Below are 12,195 nucleotides of genomic sequence, written 5' to 3'. Positions count from 1 at the left end.
TGGCTGCTTTTCCAGGGGCTCAGACAAACCTTGCCTGAGTAGGATTTCTCTTTCTTTTTCCTTCTTCCCAACATTTTGCAAGCTTGACTTCCTCAGCAGCAGCTCCTCTCCATGGCTGTGTGTGACCCTAATTATGTGAGTTGTAGCCGAGGGGGGGAAACCCCACATCCACTTAAATTACAGTGTGGCAGAAGGGAAGCAGAGAGGCCCAGGTGGCGGGGTGTAGACAGGGCAAGGCCAACAGGGAGGCTGTTGTATGTGTTAATGAAAGCGAGGCAGCCAAGGCACCCAGGAATAAATTAAAGCAGTGGGTTTTGTATGAATCATTGGAAATACAAAAACAAAAAACAAACATACAAAAACACTGGAAATGATTTCCTTCTAAACAGGAACTTCTGGGTAGTTGCAGGCATGTGCCTTGGGGCATCTCACAGCAGGATGCTCGCATGCACTGGCTTTGCAGAAGATTCCTGACAGGGGTGTTAGACTTCTCAGGGGTACCCAGGGTTGGGAGGCACCTCGCTACCACCTACCTTTAGCCTACAGAAGTCTAGTCTGAGGCTGCCCGAGGTCAGTTCCCTGACTGTCCCAGCCACGCCATCCACTCGAGGCCTCGCTGTCTTTCTGCAGATTAGTGATAGGCACAGTCCGCCCCCCGAGTCCTCCACGCGTCCCCCTGATCCACTGGACGTTCACAGAATTACTAGGCCCGCTGTTCCCCAAGGAAGAGTGTGCCACAGGGGGCTAGTTATACCTTGCCTGCCACGCAGTTATTTACTGAGAAAGCAAGAATGACAGCAAGCAGAAATACCATCAACAAAGTGTTACATATAAAACCCAATTGTAACACGCATTCTAGAGCCCAAACTCTGCTAACAAGGTGCGTTCTTGTCTAATAAGGAGCCGCTCACCCCAGCGTCCTTCTCCCAGCATTTTCCAACCAGAATGGCTGAGACCCTCAGCATGCTGGTAGTTTGGATCCCCGGAGGAAGGATCCCAGGACGTCTCTCTGTACCCCTAGAGATATTAAACCAGTCCTTTGTTCTTCATCTGTAAACAGCCCCTCCCCGCTGTTCTCCTCTTCCCGTTAATTTCTTCTCTTGATGTCTTGGAGGTCTCTTCATTAGCATTTGAGTCAGTCTGTAAATCGACTTCCCTTGCAGGACACACCATGGTCAGCCAGAGGGTGTGCGTCTCCTACCTCCTGGGTGGTGTGTCTTCATGCATGTGCCACTGGGTGACCTGCCGTTAACCTGAAGGTTTAAGAACATCATTTCACACGCGCGCATGCGTGTGTGTGTATCTGCTTACATAATATCTGTACTTCACAGCGATGATCAGTGTGACACAGGCTTTCTACAGAGACATCACGTGACACTCTGGTGACCTAGGGTGTAAATACCAGACCCAGGGGATCCCTGTAACCCTTAGGCATCCCTGTGCCGGTGGGCAGCAAGAGGCATTGGGTCACAAGGGGGAGGTATTCCTCTGGGGGCACTGGACTGGGAGCCAGGAGATCTCCGTTCTAGTCCCGGCACTGCCCCTGATGTGCTGAGTGGCCTTAGGAAAGTCACTTCACTCCTGTTTTCCCCTCCCCACCCCTTGTCTATTTAGATGGCAGGGGCAGGGGCAGGGAACGTCTCTCACTGTCTCTGCAGCATCTAGCACAACGAGGTGTCTGTCTAGGGCCTACAGTGGTAATAGGAAAATGTCCAAAGTACAATCAGGCTCATCTGCCTAAACCTCTACTGGCGCATAATGGCACTCTGGGGTGGCTGCAGAGCTGACGCCACCAGCCAGAGGAAAGGGTGTCCTGGTGCCTAACCTACTGCGCTAGGTGTCAGGTGACCAGGCTTCAATTCCTGGCCCTGTGGCGGTCCCCCAGTGTGACCTCAGGCAAGTCCCTGTTTCCCATACGTAACATGGGGATAATGCATCACTTTCCCCAGCCACGACCCACTGGACAGTCCTAGCTCAGAGCCCTGTTTGCTAGGCCGTGCTGCCGACCCTGCCATGCTGGGCTGATCTGGGGTGTTTGCAGCAAGACGGTCATAGCAGGGAGAGGATTAAAGCCCTCTTAGAACCTTGCATATTCCTTGTGAGACCAGTTCGGAAACGAACGAGTTGTTGCAAATGTCAGCCGTTCAGTGTGTTGCTGTTCCGGACCAAAGGCAGCCTGGTCTAGAAGGTGAGCGTTTGATAAGGAAAGTCTCTCCAACCGAACCTTTCCAGGTCAGAAACAGCTCAAACTAAGCCTGCAAATCTCCCAGTGAAACGAAAGGCAGCTAATTCTCCTTGAGAGAGAGACCAGCTGCCCGGTTCCCCTGCACCTTCTGCTATCACTGACACCAGCGCAAAGTGACTGTGAGATGCTGCCATTCGGACTTAGTGTCATTTTGCTCTGGCGTGAGGGACTGTGCACCATGCAGGCCGGTGGAGAACCTGGTGCCCGCTCCCAATCCTTCCCTCACAGACACGTTCCCTTTTCATAACTGCAGAACAGCCTTGGGCGCTGACCTCCGTGACTGACCTGAAACCCCCTGGCAATACAGGGACATAAACAGTGTTGAACAGTACTGACCACATGGGCTCCTTTTATTGGCAAGGCTGGGAACCGCGTGTGGAAAATAACCAATGGGAGCCAGCCTCCTCTTGAAAACCTCAGTGAAGGAGCTTCCACCGCCTCCCTACCCAGTCTGTTCCACTGTCCTAGTGTTCTGACAGTTAGGAAATTTTTCCTGAGTTTTTATCTAAATCGGCTGTGCCAGACCCCTTCTCCTGCCCTCTGTGGCAAGAGAGAGAGCAACATTTCTCCATCTTTTTTTTGTGGCACCCTTTCAAGTATCTGAAGACCGCTAGCATGTCCCTGTTTAATCTCTTCTTTTCCAAACTAAACATGCCCAGTTCCTTCAGCTTTTGCTCAGATGGCTTGCGTTCCATCCCTTTGATCATCTTTGTCACTCGCCTCTGGATCCTCTCCAGTTTCTCTACATCCTTTCTATACATGGGTGACCAAAACTGGACACAGCACTCCGGCTGAGGCCTAACCAGCACTGAGTAGAGAGGTACTAACACCTCCTGTGACTTGCATGCTATGCCTCTGTTAATGCAGCCTAAAATTGCATTAATAACTCTGCCAAGGTCGCACAAGGACTCCATGGCTGTGTCAAGAGTTTAACTTGGATCCCATGATTCCCTGTCCACTGCTGTAACCAGTAGACCATTCTCCCTACCCCAGATTTACTGCCCAAAACCTTTACATGACTTTGCACATCTCAGCTCAAAGACTCAGTCAGCCAGTGATGACTGACCCTTCAGTCACATCCCCACCAGTCTCACTACCTGCAGCAATGTTTGTACATAGTAGTTTAGTTTTTGTGAGGGTTTTATCCCAGGGAAAAAAATAATCTTTGAAAAGTCCCATCTGCAAGTGTCTCAAATCAAAGACAAGTGCAGCGGATACAGCTGAATAATTAATGCAGAAAATGAATAACAAAGCAAGGCTAATGTTACATCCATTTTTTATGTTGCTCTTGTAGGAATGCACAGGTTGGGTTTAAATCACTCGCCAGGTTGGTCATGGCCTGGAGCCAGTCATGAGAGAGGAAACTGCCACCTGGGGAGAAGGATGAGGGCGCAGAGGGGCAGGGGTGAGGTCAATGTATGCACACATTGTGGGGGAGAGGGAGCCCGAGTTCCCCACTGCCTTGTATGCTGTGCAGTCACAACAGGGCAAAAGGGAATGCAAATACAAAGCTCTGCGGAATGGCAGGGCATTGCACTGGTGCAAGAGGCTGCATGAGGTGCAGCCCCTGGGGAATCCAGCCCGTGCTCTCATGGGAGCAGGCAGTAGCAGACAAACACACAGAAAGGCTCTGTGCTTCAATGGGTGGGGAACGGGCCAGCTTTGATGGTGTGTAAAGCTCCTATTGACTTCAGTGGTGCCAGGATTTCACCTGAGTGCTAATCCAGCTGTGACGCTGGGCAAGCCTTTCCCCTTTCTGTGCTTCTCTTCTGCTCTCTCCGTCTCTGTCTTGTCTGTTTAAGCTGCAAACTCCTTGGAGCAGGGGTTTTCTCTCCCTGAGTGTCTCTGCAGCCACCTGGGAATCCACTCTTGGTTTGAGTCAATGAATGTAAATGAGATTCAGCCACCCTTTCTAATCTGTCATCTTTGCCTGCCCCCGAGAAGAAAATGCAACCTGCACCAGCTCTTTGTAGGCAATGGACAGCTTTCCATCTGCTACTCCTTCTTTTGTTATGGAGCTTTTCTCTGCTGGAGACATTACCGAACATATTCCTCATCTGGCATCCTCTGAAGCAAGTTTGCTTGAAGTCAGGCTATGGACACTAATTTTCTGCCTGCTCTGTATTTCTTTAAAAAGAACAGGAGGACTTGTGGCACCTTAGAGACTAACAAATTTATTTGGGCATAAGCTTTCGTGAGCTACAGCTCACTTCATTGGATGCATGCAGTGGAAAATACAGTGGGGAGATTTATATACACAGAGAACATGAAACAATGGGTGTTACCATACACACTGTAACGAGAGTGATCAGGTAAGGTGAGCTATTACCAGCAGGAGGGGGGGGGGGAATGGACTTTTTGTAGTGATAATCAAGGTGGGCCATTTCCAGCAGTTGACAAGAACGTCTGAGGAACAGCGGGGGGGAGCGGGGGAATAAACATGGGGAAATAGTTTTACTTTGTGTAATGAGACATCCACTCTCAGTCTTTATTCAAGCCTAAGTTAATTGTATCCAGTTTGCAAATTAATTCCAATTCAGCAGTCTCTCGTTAGAGTCTGTTTTTGAAGGTTTTTTGGTTGAAGAATTGCCACTTTTAGGTCTGTAATCGAGTGACCAAAGAGATTGAAGTGTTCTCCGACTGGTTTTGAATGTTATAATTCTTGATGTCTGATTTGTGTCCATTTATTCTTTTACGTAGAGACTGTCCAGTTTGGCCAATGTACATGGCAGAGGGGCATTGCTGGCACATGATGGCATATATCACATTGGTAGATGTGCAGGTGAACGAGCCTCTGATAGTGTGGCTGATGTGATTAGGCCCTATGATGGTGTCCCCTGAATAGATATGTGGACACAGTTGGCAACGGGCTTTGTTGCAAGGATAGGTTCCTGGGTTAGTGGTTCTGTTGTGTGGTGTGTGGTTGTTGGTGAGTATTTGCTTCAGGTTGGGGGGCTGTCTGTAAGCAAGGACTGGCCTGTTTCTCAAGATCTGTGAGAGTGATGGGTCATCCTTCAGGATAGGTTGTAGATTCCTGATGGTGCGTTGGAGAGGTTTTAGTTGGGGGCTGAAGGTGACGGCTAGTGGCGTTCTGTTATTTTCTTTGTTGGGCCTATCCTGTAGTAGGTAACTTCTGGGCTCTCTTCTGGCTCTGTCAATCTGTTTCTTCACTACAGCAGGTGGGTATTGTAGTTGTAAGAATGCTTGGTAGAGATCTTGTAGGTGTTTGTCTCTGTCTGAGGGGTTGGAGCAAATGCGGTTGTATCGTAGAGCTTGGCTGTAGACAATGGATCGTGTGGTGTGATCTGGGTGAAAGCTGGAGGCATGTAGGTAGGCATAGCGGTCAGTAGGTTTCCAGTATAGAGTGGTGTTTATGTGACCATCACTTATTAGCACCGTAGTGTCCAGGAAGTGGATCTCTTGTGCGGACTGGTCCAGGCTGAGGTTGATGGTGGGATGGAAATTGTTGATATCATCGTGGAATTCCTCAAGGGCTTACAGACTTAAAAGCGGCAATTCTTCAACCAAAAAACTTCAAAAACAGACTCCAATGAGAGACTGCTGAACTGGAATTAATTTGCAAACTGGATACAATTAACTTAGGCTTGAATAAAGACGGAGTGGATGGGTCATTACACAAAGTAAAACTATTTCCCCATGTTTATTCCTCCCCCCCCCACTGTTCCTCAGACGTTCTTGTCAACTGCTGGAAATGGCCCACCTTGATTATCACTACAAAAGGTTTATTCCCCCCCCGCCCCGGCTCTCCTGCTGGTAATAGCTCACCTTACCTGATCACTCTCGTTACAGTCTGTATGGTAGCACCCATTGGTTCATGTTCTCCGTGTATATAAATCTCCCCACTGTATTTTCCACTAAATGCATCCGATGAAGTGAGCTGTAGCTCACGAAAGCTCATGCTCAAATAAATTTGTTAGTCTCTAAGGTGCCACAAGTCCTCCTTTTCTTTTTGCGGATACAGATTAACAGGGCTGCTACTCTGAAACTTGTATTTCGTTAGGTGATGGAGAGGCACCGAAGTGACACTTCAGCTGGCGGATGTGCTGGCTGGTATTAGTTGTTCGTTTCCCTTCCTCCCTATAATCCATCTGCTCAGTGTGAGGAGCCCCCTGACCTTTGCTTGAAGGGTTGTAATGAAGGGCTCCTCGGGCCGCCGTGCAGCGCAGCAAGCAGGGACCTGCAAGCACTGAGGAGTGAACCCAGAGCCAGAAGGTTGGAGGCTGGGCAATACTCCCATAGCAGCGATGCCCGGCAGCCTTACCCTCGACCACGGCATTGAAAGACGGCGAGAGGCATTCCCCGCACTGGGGAGCTCACAATCCAAATGGACACAGTGGAAATGGAAGCACAGAGAAGGGAGGTGACCTTGACGAAGGTCACAGCAGCTCAGGAGTAGAGCAGGCAACAGAGGCCAGGTCTCCCATGTCCCAGCCCTGTGCCCTGCCCATTGCATCTGCCTCTGCTCCTGAGAATCTCTCCACACTCCATACCAAGCACACGCATTCTGCTGCTGCTGTTTCTCCTTCATGTCAGTGCTGTGCCCTGGGGTTCTGTTTGTGCTTGTGTCATTGCAAATTGTTTATCTAATAAAAACCACTCCTTGCCCACAGCAAAGCCTTTTCCTTCCCCGCTCTTGCATGTGGCTGCGTGCATCCCATACGTCTCTGCACAGCTCCATCTTGCTAAATGCATCAGACCAGGTTTGGGTGCTGGGATCCCCAAGGGACCGGGCTGCAGCAACTGCGTGTTTGACAGGCAGCTGCATTTTTAGCTGTTGTCCTCCGGATGTGGCAGCGTCGCTAGGCTCACGCATTTGGAGAAGGCGTTAACAGCAGAAATTATTTTTCTGGTGATTTTCTTCCCTCCTCTAACCCCCCCCGCACAACGTAATAACATTTCACAAGCAGCCCAAGGGAATTTTGCAGTCGGGTAAGTCACAGAGCATTAAGCTGAAGCAAGAGCACTCTTGAGCGTGCAATGCGTTTCTAGAGATGCACAGACTCACTCACCTCAGTAGTGTGTCACAACGCACATTCCTCACACTTTGCTGTTCACTTACTTCCCGTTCCTGCCTCAGCTCCAATCTCCTAACGAGGTTTGGGTCAGACCTAGACCCCAGCCCACCTGCTGCCCCCAGGTGGCCGGGTTCTCACGGAGTCAGGGCTCTTTAATCACTCTGGCAATGCAAAGGTGCCTCACAGTGGCATGAATGAAAATCTTGGCAGAGACAGATAGTTGGGTATGTCTCCATTTCAAACCAGGGGTGTGATTTCCCCCTCGAGGACACATGTTCCTGCTGCCTCTCATTGAGCTGGGGCGCTGAAAAGAGGATGGCGTCACAGCCACGTTTGTGGCCAGCTGGCCGGTGTACGTACCTTCTGTATCCAAGGGGCAGGTACTTGAGGCGGCTAGCCCCTGCCACTGCTCTGTTTTTAGCACACTAGCTCGAGGAGAGCTAGCACTAGCAGATTTCCTTGAGTTGGGAGTCACCCCCCCAGACTGCAGTGTGGACTTATTGTGTGACCTTGGGCCAATGGCTTCTCTTCTCTGTGTCCCTTCCCCTCTTTTGTAGCTGGATTGTTAGCTCGCTGGGCAGAGGCTGTCCTGTACATTCGGAGGCTGGTCTGAGCTCAGTGGTACCTAGTTTGAGGCCTCTAGTTGCTAGTGCAACAAACAGTGATTATTCCTGGCTAATTCCTGAAGGCCATCTAATACCCCCTCAATGGCGCAGAGGCTTGTGCCAATCTTGCCGAATGCGTCCAGCTGCTGGCTCCGAGAGACGGGTGCGGCTGTCTCAGGTCTAGTCTGTTGCTGTGACACGTGATGGGATTGACAGACGATAGCCGTTTTGATTTAGGTCTGTGCTGAGCAGTCTCTTTCATGCTTGTGAGGCAAAACTGGGGAATCATGGCCGCCTTCTTTCTAACAGAAGAGGGCAAATATTCCTCTGACATAAGAACTGTCTGCATTAGATTGCAAGCACTGTGAGCGTAGCGATGGTCTTTCACTCTCCTCTGCTTGTACGGCACGATGGGGCTGTGATCTCTGTTGGGGCCCCTAGGTGCTACTGTAATTAAATAATAATCAGGTGCCATTTAACGCTGGTCATCCATCCCAAAGCAAACTAGATGAGTGTCTCCTGTATTGATCTCATAGGGCCAGATCCTCATCTGGAGTCATCACAGCTGTGCCGCAGGCCCCTGGCATATTGTATTTGCAGCCGTAGAAGTACCTGCGTGTGCAGCTAACTCACCCATGAGAACCAGACTAAAAACCAAAGATGACTGCAAGGTCTTGGAAATTCAGTGAAATTTCACCTGCAAAATTTCACCGAAGGTTCTCTGATGGGTTTGCCTTGCTCTTCCTTGGAGCAGAGGTGGGAGAGCTGCAGGGAGACTGGAGAGATTTACTGGACTTTCCTTAATGGCCAAAATTATCTCCTCCCCACTAAGAGCTGGATCCCAGTGGCCTAGGAGGTAACTAGCGTCTGCTCCCTCTGGCTAGCGTGAGGTACATGCCATGTTCAGTCACTTATTTGCTCCAGTGGTCTCAGTGCAAACATCTTCCCTAACATGTTCTGCTGTTGCCAGGAAATCCCATTTCTTTAAGCATGTTCAATACTTGTCCTAGTTGCTACTTGTGCAAATAAACCAGAGGACTGATGTTCCCAGAGGGCAAAGGGAGGGAAAAGGACTGGAATCCAGCCTGACATTGACTCCATCTGTGGCTGCGAGGCAATACGCTGCCCTTCCGTACCTCAGTTTCCCCATTTGTAAATTGGGGCAGGGAAGAAAAGCGTATCTGACTGGGTATGGTGGGGGGGGGGATGATGTGAGAATTAATTAGTGGTTGCAAATTGTCTTGAGGCCACAAAGCATTGCGGTGGTGTGAGGTGGTATTATTTATCTGCACTATTCGTTGTATACAAAGTGTCTCTCCTGGCCTAGAAGTTATTTATTGTTTGTGTTACCGGAGCGCCGGTCCTGGACCAGGACCCTATCGTGCTAAGCACTGTGGACACACACAACAAAAAGATGGGCTGTGTCCTCTTCTCCTCAGCCTTCTGTCGTGTGAGGGCACATCTCTGCTGACCGTTTGCTAGTGGGTAGTGCCTTGGCCTGGGATTGCAGTGACCTGGGTTATGCCCTGTCCTCCTATGTGCACCCGACGAACCTTGTGCCCGTCTTGTCTATTTACACTGCAAGCTGTTGCGGGCTGGGACTGCTCTGACTCTGTATTCCCAGTGCCCAGCACTGATCTCTGTGCTACTGCAATACAAGCCATTTTTAAAAACTGGATTACTCTGGCTAATTGGACACAAAATTCAAATGTGTCAATTTTTTCATAGCTCCTGCTGTCTTTATTGTAAAGGAATGTTTCCTCCCTCAGGGTGAAATTCAATCTGGTGCAGAGGATGGAGTTCACCCACAGTCCGAGGGGATGGTCATGTGGGAAATTTAACTCACTAGATTCAAGTGGGTGACTTGGAGCTGCTGCAGCCCCGGTCAAATATCGCTCGCTCTCTCCTCTAGGCCCCCCATTAGATTATGTAAGAGAAAACACAGCCTAGTCAGTTTAATCAGACAAAAACCCAAGGTGGGTTCGTTTTGGAGTTCAGCTGCACCCTGCACATTTGGATGCAAACTCTCTGGTTTATATTCTCCCACTTCCAGTGTTGTAAAGTCTGACAGTGGCCCGGCATAATAATCACAATAGAAAAAAAAAGAGTGAGCCAGAGAGAGATCTCTGCGTCTGGGCTCAAAGCTGCCAAGAACAGACATACATTTTTCATCTCTTCAACATGCAAAATTAACTTTGCAAATCTGCAGAAACAAACCCCAGTGTCTCTGGGCTCTAGTGGAGGGGATGAAATGTTACTTTGCTTGCATAACAGAAAACAAAGAATAAAAATATCCGAGGTTTGCAGCTATAGGGGGGGTGTGTGTGTTTATGCAGGTGATTAGATGATTAATTATCTTTATGATCTTAACTGGTGGATAAATTTTTGTGGGGTGTAAGTGGTGTATGGGCCCTTGTTCAGGGGTGAATCTCACCTCGAAGGACAAATATAACAGCTAACTAATTGCATTTGGTGCAGATATCTTTTCTGAAGGGAGATTTCATAGTGCAGTTGTATACAAGATGAAGTTGCCTTCTACAAATTATAAAACAAGACAATCGGGAGGTGGAAATTGAGCTGGGAGAGGATATAAATAACACGACAAAAAACAAGCAAAGCAAAAGTCCTTCCTGTCTTTATACAGTGCTGGTAGGGATGAGCAGAGCCGGGCTGTTATTACAGTAGCACTCAAGTCACCACACCACTTTGGTCCCTTCCCCTGCTTGCTGCACCACCTGTACTGGAAATGATGCTGGCATCTTATCCCTACAGGGCTTCTCTCCTTCCTCTTTTAACGTAAAATAAAAGAGTCGGCACCAAATAGAAGGCGAGAGAAGCTGCTATCAAATCCCCGATTCAGTGGCTCCGCAAGCATGCTCTGACCTAGAGAGAAAGGAGCAGCACTGCCGTGGGATTGGAACTGGGAGCTTTCTCCTTATCTTCAGAACAGATATGAGAGGCTGTGTCACACTCTGTCCCTTACCAGGGGGTCTTTAGCCCTAGTGTGGAGTCCCATGTCCTCTGAAAGCTCAGAAACTCCATAGAATCCTAAACCATGCAATGGGGTCCTGATCTTGGCCGGGGTCTGGGAAGCGCCCGGCCCGACGGGGCCCCGATCTCGGCCGGGGTCTGGGAAGCGCCCGGCCCGACGGGGCCCCGATCTCGGCCGGGGTCTGGGCAGCGCCCGGCCCGACGGGGCCCCGATCTCGGCCGGGGTCTGGGCAGCGCCCGGCCCGACGGGGCCCCGATCTCGGCCGGGGTCTGGGCAGCACTTATAGTAACAAGGCCACAAGTAAGAACATCGTCTAACTGCACAGACCACCTGCCTTCCCCCCCGCATTACCCTCACCACCCAATCAGCTTTGCTGGTGAGTCCGCACAGTGAGAGCAAGGAGCCCATTAGCAATGCCCTGCAAATTGTATGTTCCGTCTGCGCTTACGCTGCTCTCCATTTAGCACTTTAAAGCCTTCTGAAATTCATCCAATTTATGGGAGATGACCCAGGAAAACTAATATCCAGCCTCAGCGTCTAACAGTTTGACAGAGTCAAACTTCTTCCCGGTAAAGCAATGAGGCAAATACTGAGGGGCTGATTAAATCTCCCAGGCTTTTCCATTAAAGGCACAAGATTGAGTTCCCATAGTCTTTCTAAATCCTGCTTCCTGACAGCCACCCCTCCTGCCTGGATGCTAATGTGATGGGGATGGATACGAGGCAGCAATTTACCATCCGCCAAGATTAAGGAGGGGATGGTGTTGGTTCTTGCACGTCTCCTGGATGACTCTGGGGGCACGTTTTGAAAGCGGGTGCCGGGATTTCGCCTTCCACTCTATAGGTAGCAGCACAGCCACAAGCCTCCATGATGTTCTGGTCTTTTACCCCGGAACTCAAGTCGTCATTGCACTGTTGTTGTTAATTTGCTTTATAGTAGCACCTGGAGGCCTCAGCTGAGATCAGGGCCTCGTCGTGCTTGGTGTTGTGTGGCCACGTCATAGGACAGCCCTCCCCTAAAGTGCTAACCATTTACATAAACGAAGGATTATGAGCCCTATTGTTTCCTGGGGAGCCAGAGACCAGTGAGCTGCAGTGACGGGTCAGGCAGGGACCTGTGCCAGGAAATGTGCCAGGTCCCCTGTCCAAAGCGTTAACCACATCCTCTGTCCCGAACACAAGGAAAGACTTGTAAGTAAAGCCAGAGCTCCCTCTGCCCCAAGCCTTTAAGAGCATGTCTACACAACCCGCGGCAGCAAGGCTCCGAGCTGACGCGGGTTCGTGCTACCGCGCAAAAGCCAGCTGTGTCGACGTTGCA

The 12,195-nt window shown here is 50.0% G+C and overlaps 1 long non-coding RNA gene across 1 annotated transcript in view; it reads right to left on the bottom strand.

Annotated features, from left to right (window-relative positions):
- Positions 1-745: 745 nt before the first annotated feature.
- The window catches only part of LOC119564396, a 161,277-nt gene continuing 149,827 nt past the window's right edge, over positions 746-12,195 (bottom strand). The window contains exon 4 of the long non-coding RNA XR_005223181.2: positions 746-1,253. This is a non-coding gene — a long non-coding RNA (uncharacterized LOC119564396). The remainder of the gene's footprint in view (positions 1,254-12,195) is intronic.

Source organism: Chelonia mydas, chromosome 23, assembly GCF_015237465.2.
Source record: "Chelonia mydas isolate rCheMyd1 chromosome 23, rCheMyd1.pri.v2, whole genome shotgun sequence".
In the NCBI taxonomy this organism is placed as follows: domain Eukaryota; kingdom Metazoa; phylum Chordata; order Testudines; family Cheloniidae; genus Chelonia; species Chelonia mydas.
This window is presented reverse-complemented; position numbering and strand designations above follow the sequence as displayed.